The sequence below is a fragment of the Neovison vison genome, chromosome 7, assembly GCF_020171115.1.
Source record: "Neovison vison isolate M4711 chromosome 7, ASM_NN_V1, whole genome shotgun sequence".
Lineage (NCBI taxonomy): Eukaryota > Metazoa > Chordata > Mammalia > Carnivora > Mustelidae > Neogale > Neogale vison.
Genome location: NC_058097.1, coordinates 12249336 through 12262647, shown reverse-complemented (window position 1 = coordinate 12262647; position 13312 = coordinate 12249336). Strand labels below are relative to the sequence as shown.

The following is a 13312-nucleotide window of genomic DNA, read 5'->3' as shown; positions in this document are numbered from 1 at the left end:
AGCAGGAATAAACAGAAAACCTGAACAGTAGATCCATAATCAGCAAGGAAGTTGAAGCAGTAATCAAAAATCTTCCAACAAACAAGAGCCCAGGGCCAGATGGCTTCCGAGGGGAATTCCACCAAACATTTAAAGAAGTATTAAAAACCTATTCTTCTGAAGCTGTGAAATGGAAGGAAAACTTCCAAACTCATTTTTTTTCTTTTTCCAATTTATTTATTTTCAGAAAAACAGTATTCATTATCCAAACTCATTTTTTATGAGGTCAGGATTACCCCACCAAAAAGAATTACAGACCAATATCCCTGAGGAACATGGATGCAAAAATTCTCACCAAAATACTAGTCAATAGGATCCAACAGTACATAAAAAGGATTATTCACCACCGCCAAGTAGGATTTATTTAGGGCTGCAAGGTTGGTTCAACATTTGCAAATCAATCAATGTGATACACTACATTAATAAAAGAAAGGACAAGAAACATATTCTCAGTAGATGTGTGAAAAGTATATGACAAAGTACAGCATCCTTTCTTATTTAAAACTTTTCACAGTATAGGGATAGAGGGTACATATCTCAATATCATAAAAGCCATGCATGAAAAACCTACAGCAAATATCCTTCTCAGTGGGAAAAAACTGAGAGCTTTTCCCCTAAGGTCAGGAACACGGCAGGGATGTCCACTATCACCACTGCTGTTCAACAAAGTACTAGAAGTCCTAGCCTCAGCAATCAGACAACAAAAAGAAATAAAGGCATCAAAATCAGCAAAGAAGTCAAACTCTCACTCATTGCAGATGATATGATACTTTATGTGGAAAACCCAAAAGACTCTATCCCAAAACTGCTAGGACTCATACAGAAATTCAGTAAAGTGGAAGGACACAAAATCAATGCACAGAAATCAGTTGCATTTCTATACACCAACAATGAGCAAAAGAAAGAGAAATTATGGAGTAGATCCCATTTCCAATTGCACCAAAAATCCTAAGATACCTAGGAATAAATCTAACCAAAGAGATAAAGAATCTGTACTTGGAAAACTACAGAGTTCACGCATAAAAGAAACTGAGGAAGAACAAAGAGATGGAAAAACATTCCATGATCATGGATTGGAAGAATAAATACTGTTGAAATGTCTATGCTACCTAGATTGTAATCTACATATTCAAAGCAATCCCTATCAAAATACCATCAACTTTGTTCAAAGAAATGGAACAAACAATCCTAAAATTTGTATGGAATCAGAAAAGCCAGAATCTGAATAGCCAGAGCAATGTTGAAAAAGAAAACCAAAGAGGGTGGCATCACAATTCCAGACTTCAAGCTCTATTACAAAGCTGTAATCATTAAGATGGTATGGTACTGGCACAAAAACAAACACAAAGATCAATGGAATAGAATAGAGAACTCAGAAATAGACTCTCAACTCTATGGTCAACTCATCTTCGACAAAGCAGGAAAAGAATAACCAATGGAATAAAAAAGGAGAGTTTCTTTAACAAATGGTATCAGGAAAATTGGAGAGCCACATGCAGAAGTATGAACTGGACCATTTCCTTACACCAAAAAATAGCCTCAAAATGGACAAAAGACCCAAGAGTGAGACAGGAATTCATCAAAATACTTGAGGAGAACACAGGCAGCAACCTCTTCAACCTCAGCTGCAGCAACTTCTTCCTGGACACATCACCAAAGGCAAGAGAAGCAAGGGCAAAATGAACAAGTAGGACTTCATCAAGATAAAAAGATTTTGCACAGCAAAGGAAACAGTCAACAAAACCAAAAGATTACAAAAGAATGGGAGAAGATATTTGCAAATGACATACGAGATAAAGGGTAAGTAGCCAAAGATCTGTAAAGAATTTGTCAAACTCAACACCCAAAGAATCCAATCAAGAAATGGGCAGACAACATGAACAGACATTTCTGCAAAGAAGATGTCCAAATGGCCAACAGACACATGAAAAAGTGTTCAATATTAGTCAGCATTAGGGAAATACAAATCAAAACCACAGTGAGATACCACCTTACACCAGTGAGAATGGCTAAAATTAACAAGTCAGGAAATGACAGATGTTGGCAAGGATGCAGAGAAAGGGGAAACCTCCTACACTGTTGGTGGGAATGCAAGTTGGTGGAGCCACTCTGGAAAACAATATGGAGGTTCCCCAAAAAGTTGAAAATAGAGCTACACTATGATTCAGCAAATGCACTACTGGGTATTTACCCCAGAGATACAAATGTGGTGATCCAAATGGGCAACTGCACCCCAATGTTTACAGAAGCAATGTCCACAATAGCCAAACTATGGAAAGAGCCCAGATGTCCATCCACAAATGGAAAAAGAAGATACACACATACACACACTCACATACACAGAGTGGAATAATATGCGGCCATCAAAATATGAAATTTTGCTATTTGCAATGACATGGATGGAACTAGAGGGTATTATGCTAATGAAGTAACTCAAACAGAGAAAGACAGCTATTGTATGAGCTCACTGATATGAGGAATTTGGAAACAAGACAGGGGGAAGGGAGGGAAAAATTAAACAAGGTGAAACCAGGGAGGGAGACAAAGCCTAAGACTCTTAATCTCAGGAAACAAACTGAGGGCTGCTGGATAGGAGGGGGATGGGGAGCCTGGGTGGTAGACATTGGGGAGGGTATGTGTTGTGGTAAGGCATGTACCATGTAAAACTGATGAATCACAGACTTGTACCCCTGAACCAAATAACACATTATATGTTTAAAAAGTACTAAAGAAACAAAATAATAGTGACATCAGGATCCTTACAAGACACTTCATAATTCTGAAAGCTAAAAAGAATCAGGCACAATACAGGTGTCCTTTTCTTTAAAGACAGAAGATATCTAAAACAAAACAAAACAAAACAAAAAAATCCCCCCCCCCAAAAACAAACAAACAAAAATAACCAGGCTTATTAAAGAAGGCAAAGAAGGTCCATCAATGATTTTAAAACTAATGTCAGGGTGCTTGGATGGTGCAGTTGGTTAAGCAACGGACTGTTGATTTTGGGTCAGGTGCTAATCTCAGTGTTGTGAGACCCAGCCCGACCCACAAGGCTCAGTGCTGAGCACAGAGTTTGCTTGAGATTCTCTCTCCTTCTCCCTCTGTTCTTCCTGCTCACATTCTCTCTCTCAAATACTTACTAATCTCAAGTCACCACTAGGCAAAGCTAGGTGATAGGTACACAGGACATCAAGTAATTCTTAGGGGTTTATAATCTTGCATGTATATAATTTAAAATAGAAAGTTTTTTTAAAAACAGATATTATGGGCGCCTGGGTGGCTCAGTGGGTTAAGCCACTGCCTTCGGCTCAGGTCATGATCTCAGGGTCCTGGGATCGAGTCCCACATTGGGCTCTCTGCTCAGCAGGGAGCCTGCTTCCCTCTCTCTCTGCCTGCCTCTCCATCTACTTGTGATTTCTCTCTGTCAAATAAATAAATAAAATCTTTAAAAATAAATAAATAAAAATAAAAATAAAAACAGATATTATATATATGTTCCCATGACTACATATACTCTGCAAAGCCAGGTTCTATGAATGAGAGAGCAAATGAAATTTCTATTCCGTAATTTAAAAAGTAGACTAGATTATGTTAAAATTACATAACTTTGTAATACACATCTCCTTTAGTGTTGCTCATACCTTTAAAAAAGATATAATTATAAGAACAGAAACATTTTCTTTCAGTTTCCATAGCATTCCAACCTGTTCAAAGGAAGTGAATTCTGTGTACCTTGGGTGTGGAGCTTACTTAAGGGAAAAAAAAAAATAGAGCGTTCTGGAAAGAAATTCAGAGCACTGGAGCACTTTCAAAAGAAGGTATTTAAATAATATGCAAGTGTTGTCATGTTTACAATTCATAGGACTTATATTAGTGAATTAATGACTGTTTTAGGGGTTTGTTTCCCTACAGTAGTAGTCTGGGTTATTTCCCCCCATTTTTAGTCCTCTTTGATAGCACCTGAAACTATAACCTTTGCCCTGTACCTCTACACAGGCTCTGGCTGTTCAATGAGTATACACCCTGCTCCAGAGTTAGGAGGCTAGGCTCCTGACTTGCTTTGGTCAATGAGATTTTACCTAGACCTAATAGAAGAGGTTTTAAACTTGCTTGGGCTGTTTAGCTTTTTACTCTCACAATCCTGCCATTCTCCAAGAGAAGAACAAGTCCAAGTAGCTCCTAGCCCAAGGAGAAGGAGAGACAGGTGGGGCCAACCTAAACCTAACCTGGAGCCCAGAGCAGAGCCATCTCAACTGCCCTGCAGAGCCACAGGCAAGAAAAATAAGTATTTGTCATTATAAGCACTTGAAATATTTGAAGAGTTTTTATGAAGAAAAAAATGGGCAATATACCTATCAAGCAAATGAAATAATAAAAATTCTAAGACCTTTAAGCTGCAACTGTTAACAACTACCATCTCATTTAGTGGATTATGGTAAGTACAGAGTACTGCAGCCTTTTTTTTTTTTTAAAAGATTTCATTTATTTATTTGACAGAGCAGTCACAAGTAGGCAGACAGAGATAGAGAGGGGAAGCAGGCTCCCTGCCGAGCAGAGAGCCTGATGCGGGCCTCGATCCCAGGACCCTGAGATCACGACCTGAGCTGAAGGCAGAGGCTTAACCCACTGAGCCACCCAGGCGCCCAGTACTGCAGCCTTTTATGAAAGAATGACATGAACCATGGGGACACAAATGAACTGTATATTTGGAACCCAGTATTTAGTTTCTGTCTCTTTTGTCAACTTAATTTATAATTGATAATAAATTGGTCTTCTATTTTTTTTCATTTTAGATTTAATGTCTCTTTCCAGAAAGAGATGACAATGTAGGAATGCCATAAAAACAAGGTCATGATATTAAAACATTGAGACCCATAGAACTGAATAGCTATGAAGAATGTCTATGTGTAATTGTAAATAACTAATTTCAGAAATTTAAAATGGGAGGCGCCTGTGTGGCTCAGTGGGTTAAGCCTCTGCCTTTGGCTCAGGTAGTGATCTCAGGGTTCTGGGATCAAGCCCCACAACGGGCTCTCTGCTTGGTGGGGAGCCTATTTCCCCTTCTCTCTCTGCCTGCTCCTCTGCCTGCTTGTGATCTCTGTCCAATAAATAAATAAAAATCTTAAAAAGAAATTTAAAAGGTCTAATGTTCAGAGGAACTGAACAGTGACCTATCTGCAAAATATAAAAGATAAAGTAGTATGCCTAAACAGTAGGAACCTGAAATAATGCCACCACCAAGAAACTCCAGAGGAAGTATAAAGAGAAAATGCTATAGTTTAGCACTCAATCTGAAGGAGTGAAAACAGATGTGTGTGCTGACACAGGTTTGATTCTCAGACTGCGTCATTCCCGTGATGTCCCAATCAAATCACTTCATCAGAGTATATATCTACTTCTGCAGAACTATAAATGCAGATAGGCTTGATTATCTTTAATCTTAGAAGATGAATAGTATGGGGAATAAAACCCAGAATTACCAAGGTAGAATAAGGCTGAAGATTTTTTTTTTAAGTTTTGTTAAATATCCATGAAAGAATACTCTGAAATGATCCCAAGAAATGAATCAGCAAGTAAATACTGGATAATCATGATGTACCTAAAATTGTGCAAGGCATTGTTGTGGGATACAGAAGAAAGATATGACACTGTCTCTAACCTCAGATAGTTTACAATCCAGTTGGAGAGAGAAGATGGTGAAGTCATGCAATTAAGCAAGAATAGGGACTTGAGATAGGCCTGAAGGATTAGACAAATGATTAATGCTGCAAATGCATGATTTCCAAAGAAGTTGCAGGTTAGATGATCCCTAGGGCTCAAGAAAACAAAATAAAAGAACCCCTTTTTTTAAAAGCTCATATTTTAATTTATATTTTAATGCTTTTATAGTGTATATGTTAAAATAATTAGTATTTAAGATTTTATTTTTTTATTTATCAAAGGGAGAGAGAGAGCACAAAAGGGGGGAGCAGTAGGCAGAGGGAGAAGCAGGCTCCCCACCAAGCAAGGAGCCTGATGTAGGACTTGGTCCCAGGCCCCTGGGATCATGACCTGAACCGAAGGCAGATGCTTAATCGACTGAGTCAAGAAGGCATCCCTAGTAAATTAATATTAATTAATATTTAAAAATAGCTATATAATATTAGGTGTATGTGTAGTAATTTTTTTTAAATGATAAAGAAAAACATGATCAAGACAAAGAATTAAGTGCTGAAACCTTCCTGGTAACTAGTTGAGGAGTCCTCCCCTCACTCCCATGGCTTCAAATCAGAAGCAAAGAGCTGGTTCCCAGCCTGCGGAGCATCAGATCAGAAGCTGAGCTTTTGGTAGACCAATTAGCTGCTCTCTATCACTTCGAAGGTAGACTCTGGACTTCAAAAACAAGTGTCACTTACATCAAGTGTTTCCTCATACAAAGTAAGTACTTGGCAATGGAACTCAAAGGAGAAAAATTTATGAAAAGCCTCATAAATAAACAGCTTGCTGTTAATTTAATGACCAAACGTTGTAGAAGAAACTGCTGAAGTTGCATACATTAGTATCAATACAGAAACTATTAGGAATAAAGGGAAGAGAATGTGATACCACCTTACCCAACACAGCCAGACTGAACTAGAAAAGTTCAGATAATACTGAATGTGCGATGTGGCAATAAGACTCTAAAGGAGATAAGCACTGAGCGCTTGGACACACCTGCCTAACTCCAATACGGAATGTCAAGGGTACAGGGAAAGATAAAAGTTGTCACTTAACTGAACTAGGTGCTACCTTAATTTCTTACATGATGTACTGACTGCAAGATAAATGGCATTGTGTCCAATTTTACAGAAGAAGATACTGAAATTTGGAGAAACCAAGTAAGTGACCAAAGTATACTTCTAGGACACAATAAAACTGGAGTTTAAATAATGATAATAAATGGTGACTAATGCTCACTGTGATGCTTTCAGCTTGATACTCCAAAAAAGGCTCAGTAGGTTAAGTTGAGCACAATGATGGGGTAGGGGGTGTACCTTCAGGAGGTGCAAGAAAAAGAAAGGCAGACAGGATGAATGAACAGAACAAGTGCTCTAGAATAAACTGACAGCTACATGATGAATTTAGATGCAGGCGGCCCAGGGAAGAAGCTGCTGGAGTTATTAGATCAACTACAAATCTGCATTAGCCATACGATAACCACAGCAAGTTCTAAAAAACTTTTGCTTAGTTCACTTGGCCTTTTTAAATCAATGACTTAAATATTTTGGGTAGGGCCGCCTACCTGGTGAGAGGGGAATTTGCTTCTCCCTTTCCCCTCTTCCCACTTGTGCTCGCTCTCAAAAAAATAAGTAAATAAATATATAAATATTTTTTTCTTAGATTGAGAATGTTTTGGGTATTACTGTACTTTAATCTTGTTGGGTAAGCAAAAGATGAAATAGTTAATTTTAAGGCTTAAAACCAGTATTCCTTCCTCTAAGCTCTGTAATTCAAAAAATTTTTTTAAAGTATGTAAAAAAAGTACTTTATTTGATCTATTTGACACAGAGAGAGAGAGAGGAGAGCAAGTGCAAAAGCAAGGGGAGAGGGAGCCCAACACAGGGCTTGATCCCCGGGATCATGACCTGAGTCATGGGCAGATGCTTAACTGACTGAGCCACCCAGGCACCCCTCAAAATGGGTTTTAACTAAAAGACACAAGAAAAAGGACAAAAGACTCGTGGAAATATTCAGCTACAGAAGCTATGTGACTTTGGGTGTGTCACATCACTTCACCAGACCCCTGAGGGCAGAACAGGGGTTTCTTCAACTAGGATCTTGAACTGACTTTAGGAGTGAAATTGTCTTGAAAGCGTACACAAATTTTTGTGTGTAAGTATATTTTTCTGAGAATTTACAGCTGTCATCATAATCTCAGAAAGATCCATAAGACACCCAAAAATTAAGAAATAGTGATCTAAGATCGTTGAGATTCTCTGCAGCTTCAGGAGTCTGTAAGATCAGAGATACGGAATACAGAAATAGGGGTATTTATTGATTTCCATGTCTTTTAAGGTAGGTAATTTGCATATTATGATTATGGTTTCCTAGTGCTTCATCTCAATCATTCTCTCCTGGTCAAAGCACAACAAACAGGTTTCAGAATAAATGACAGAAAAGCTTGAGTCTGAATGTTCTCAATTACATCAACTATCACATCCACTTAAGAGGATGGTTTTTACAGAAAGTACAAGTCTGAACTATGATTTCCCCAACGTGAACAGGATGAGTTAATGAGTCTGGCAGGAGAAATTAAAGGACTCACAAAACTAACTTGGAAATTGTCCCAGTTTTTGAAAAAGAAATGCTTGGGAGTTGGATTGTGTCTAAAATTGGGAACACTCTACAGTTCGATCGACTGAAGTTGAACTACCCACAAGATCACACCTGGCACTAAATTAAGTGGCAGCAGATTCTGTTTATTAATCACCGGGGAGAAAACAGACAAAAAATGTCAACAGTATCTGTGCTTTTATGGCCTTGCGAAAATCTGAAGGCTGGGCAACAACATGGTGTCTCCCTGTAATTAGAAACCTTCTCCTGCAGTAGTAGTAAGGAGAATCTTCTTTGGGGAGTTTAGTCATTCATATGAGTAATTCATTTATTAACTTGACCCAAACCATGACCCTCCTGCCCACTGGAAAAAAAAAAAAGGCAAACTGAACATAAAATAGCTGGTAATGAACAGATAAAGTCAGTATTTTAGTCTCAGTAAACTCCCTGAGCAATTCATTTATTATCATATGAGCAATTCATTTATTAACTTGACCCAAACCATGCCCCTCCTGCCCACCAGAAAAAAAAAAAAAAAAAACTGAACATAAAATAGTTGGTAATGGACAGATAAAAAGTCAGTCTTTTAGTCTCGGTAAACTTCCTGAGCAAGTGTAAATTGAATCTTAACCCTCAGTCATATTCATAGCCTCTTAATGCATTATTCTGGCTCAATCAGAATTAACTTTCCTTATTTGTAACCAGGGAATGCTGCTAAGTATTGTTTTTCCAAAAGGATAGTGATCAACATAGGCTTTGTGCCCTCCAACAATGCTCTGCCTGATTTACTAATGGTCTGTGCTTTTGTGTGATTCTTAAACATTCAACCATCTTTTCTTTATTTTTTTTTTTAAGATTTTATTTATTTGCCAGAGATAGAGAGAGAAAGAGTACACACAAGCAGGCAGAGAGGCAGGCAGAGGCAGTGAGAGAAGCAGGCTCCCTGCCGAGCAAGGAGCAGAATGCGGGACTCGATCCCAGGGCCTTGGGGATCATGACCTGAGCCGAAGGCAGCAGCTTAACCAACTGAGCCACCCAGGTGTCCCATCAACCATCATTTCAAAAAGGATTTCTAGTAAAGGTCCAGTGGGAGATTTTTAAAAAAGGGTATGAGACACAGATATAGATGTTGGCTCTCACGTAAATTAACTAGTGTGGTAGATAAAACATGAATCTATATGTAATCATCACAAAAAGAGCAAAGCTTGGGGTGGAGGGCAGTCTTGATACTTTAAGAATGAAAAAAGCCCCCCCTCACCCCCCCACCATCACAAGTTGGATGACAGAAAGGAAGCCAGAGGGGGGGTCTTTTGGGTAAGGCACATCTGAGTTGAGCCTTAAAAGGAGGCTGTGATTTGGTGATGTGATGCTGTGCGTATGCTGAGGCAGATGGGTCTGTGCAAGGCAGAACAATGCTAGCGGACAGGAGGAATGGGAAAGCCACATTCAGTGCAGAGGGAAGAGATCTGAGTGAGAAAGTGAGAATCCCTACAGTGACCGTTCTTGGGCTTATATATCTGATGTTTCCTTATATACAGGGAGATAACTACACATTTTAATTAAATCCCAATGCTGATCCAATAATGGTTTCCCATAATCCGAATTAGTATGTTATGCTAAACACAGTGCAGAGAGTGGTGATTTAACTTACTGTTATTTACCTGTGTGCTTCCCCAGAAAGTGAGTGGGGTAATAGCTGGTAAATACTGTATTGTTACTACCCTTATTTTTTAAAAATCTTTAAACATTTTTGTTTTGAAGAAGGAATAAGAACAGTTCCTTTACAAACTGGAGACACTCAAGCGCTGATCTATTCATAGAGTTTCTACACAGCTGAAGAAGCTTACATCAAACAGACGAAAAATACTACAGAAGATCCATGTACAGAAAGATTTAGAAAAATCCATCTCCAGAAAGCAGATCATACAGATGCAAAGACCTTGCTGGATGTAGGAGAATCAGTGGGCTGAGGCAAAAAGGTAGGAGGCAGGCCGTGCAGTCTCGAAAAAGTTCTTTGGCCCCCTGATCTAAAGGTCTGCCTCCGGGGCGCCTGGGTGGCTCAGTGGGTTAAGCCGCTGCCTTCAGCTCAGGTCATGATCTCAGGGTCCTGGGATCGAGTCCCGCATCGGGCTCTCTGCTCAGCAGGGAGCCTGCTTCCCTCTCTCTCTCTGCCTGCCTCTCCATCTACTTGTGATTTCTCTCTGTCAAATAAATAAATAAAATCTTAAAAAAAAAAAAAATAAAGGTCTGCCTCCAATATGGGTTCGGAGAAAGAGCCACATCATTTGAACTGGCTGTCAAGCGAAGTCCCACTTATTTTCACTTTCTTGGCTTCCAGTACAGCCAGCTCTCACAGCTGTCTTTTACTCAGGACTTTATGCTTCAGCTGTTTTTCAGTCATTTCGACATTGGGTGCATGAGTCAACAACCTCCCTAGCCTCAATCTCTTCCTCCACATCAATAGAGACGCGGTGATAAAACTGAACTTGCCCATGTCTTCAGTCCATTTGGTTATCATCGCTTTTTAAAAAACTATATTTATTTAACAGAGAGGGAGAGAGAGCACAAGCAGGGGGAGCAGCAGAGGGAGAGGGAGAAGCAGACTTGCTGTTGAGCACAGTCTAATGTGGGGCTCAACCCTGGTACCCCGATAATGACCTGAGCTGAAGGGAGATGCTTAATCAGCTAAGCCACTCAGGTGCCCTCATCATCAATTTCTTAGGAGGCTTTTGTTTCTGAGTATAAATACTGATTTTTCAAAACTCCAACCAAACTTGACAATGTGCTCCATCCACAATGAAGGTCACAGGAGCATTCCTCCTGGGACGGGCAGAAGAGTGTATTTTTGCTCAACGCCTTCAGGCTTCTGAAGATACAGTCTCATCCTGTGTGTTACAAAATTTGTGGGCGTGTTTGGCAGTATCAATCACATGGAACCAATCTCAGGACCTCATGGGCAATCTGACAGTCCAGCACCAGGATTATCTGGCTGCACAAACAGTGGTAGACATGGAAGGGTCCCCTGACATCATTCTGGTCCCAGATGTCAGTACAGACTTCTGACTGGGACATTACTTTAGGCATAGGCAGAGAAGCGAGCCCAAAAACTCAACATCAAGAATAATGTATACTTGTTACGTCTATAAGGACATGTTGAGCTTTAAAAGGGGTAAAAGATAGATTAAAAACCCCAGAGAAGGGGGTGCCTGGGTGGCTCAGGTGGATGTATGACTCTTGATTTCGGCTCAGGTTATTACCTCAGGGTCATGAGATCAAAGCTGGTGTTGTCAGGCTCCAAGCTCAGTGGGGAGTCTCCTTAAGAGTCTCTCTCTCCCCCTCTGTCCCCATCCACCCCTTCACCTGCAACTCACACACACACACACACACACACACACACACACACACACACGCTCTCTTAAATAAATAAATAAATAAATAAATAAATAAATAAATAAATAAAATCTTTTTAAAAAAAAAAAGACCCCTGCAGATAAATTAGGGCCTTGGTTAGTCTCACTTACATGCAGAGCAGTAAGGGTGCTAGGTTGAGGTTAAGACCGGTCTGCCCTTTAAAATGAAAAATACCTTCAAATGCCCTTTAATTCTAATAAAGTAAAAGGACAAACACACGCTACAGTGGGAATTAGGACACAGTTCTACTTTGTTTCAGATAGCATACTTGACCCATACAAACCAATACTCGTAGGGATTTTCAGCTTTGTCAAGTACTAATCCACTCATATTCAGTGAGGTTATACCCCTATCCTGAAAATAAGAAAACACATAGCAATCTGGCTAATTACTGAAGTCAATGGCTGGCAAAAGACAAACAACAAATTGAGCAACTCTTCACTCAGTGATGGAAAGATCTCTATCCATGAAATTGCCATGCCCCCAAATTTACTTTGAAATGTTAAACTAACATATGATTTTAAGAAAACTTTGGAATTAGTTAAACTGACTGAACAGAAACACTCAAAATGAATATAATTATCATCTTCTCTGCCCAGAGCAGGAAACGGCAAATACCAAATAAGAATAGTAATCTAGCTATTGAACAAAACCTGCATAATCACATTATGGCATAATCACACAAGACTATGGTCTTATAAATCTTAAAATTTATTTTAAAAATGTAATTACAGAGGCGCCTGTGTGGCTCAGTTGGTTAAGCCGCTGCCTTCGGCTCAGGTCATGATCCCAGGGTCCTGGGATCAAGTCCCTCATTGGGCTCCTTGCTCAGTGGGGAGCCTGCTTCTCTCTCTGCCTCTGCCTGCCACTCTGCCTGCTTATGCTCTCTCTCTGACAAATAAATAAATAAAACCCTTTAAAAAATAAATAATAAAATAAAAATGTAATTACAAAAACATGTAATTTCTCTATCATAAGAAATACTGAGAACTCTTTCCTCATTTTCTCTGTTTTACTATTATAAATTAAAAATAGAGATACCTATAAGCCATAAAAGACAAGTCATCCTCAAAAGAATGTTTGGAGATACTTCTTCTCACATAAGAGCTCAACCTTTTCATCAACTTTCTATTGGGTACTGCCCATTTCAAGAAATGTAGGGACTGTTTTATGATGACAAGCATTTAAAAATACAATTATGGCCTTATAAAGATTCTGCCTCATTTCCCCAGTATGAATGAGCTTCTCGAGAACTAAGCCTTCCTCATGAGAGCCTAGAATCACCAGAGAGGGAAAAGTTACCTTCCATTACTCATTTTTTTTTCCTGCTCCCTAGGAGATGACTTAGAAATCTAGAATCTAGTTTAGTGCTGGTGGGAACATTTTTACATAATTTATGGGTGAAAGAAACAAGAGTCAGGCATTCCTACTGAATGCTTGACCAGATTCCCATCTAGCCTCAAGGGAAAGAATCTTCAACAGGTCAGTCAATCAGCATGGCTCCCAGCCGTGGCAGGCCTGTAGCTGTGATGGGATAAAAGGCCTTGTTTTCCATTGCCCAGTCTCCTGG

At 39.4% G+C, this 13312-nt stretch overlaps 1 protein-coding gene and 1 pseudogene across 2 annotated transcripts in view; both read right to left on the bottom strand.

The window, feature by feature from the left end:
• Positions 1-13312, bottom strand: part of GLG1 (golgi glycoprotein 1) — a 164803-nt gene that overhangs the window by 66239 nt on the left and 85252 nt on the right. The gene's annotated exons all lie outside the window — the stretch shown is intronic.
• On the bottom strand, positions 10543-11415 carry LOC122911245 (annotated as a pseudogene).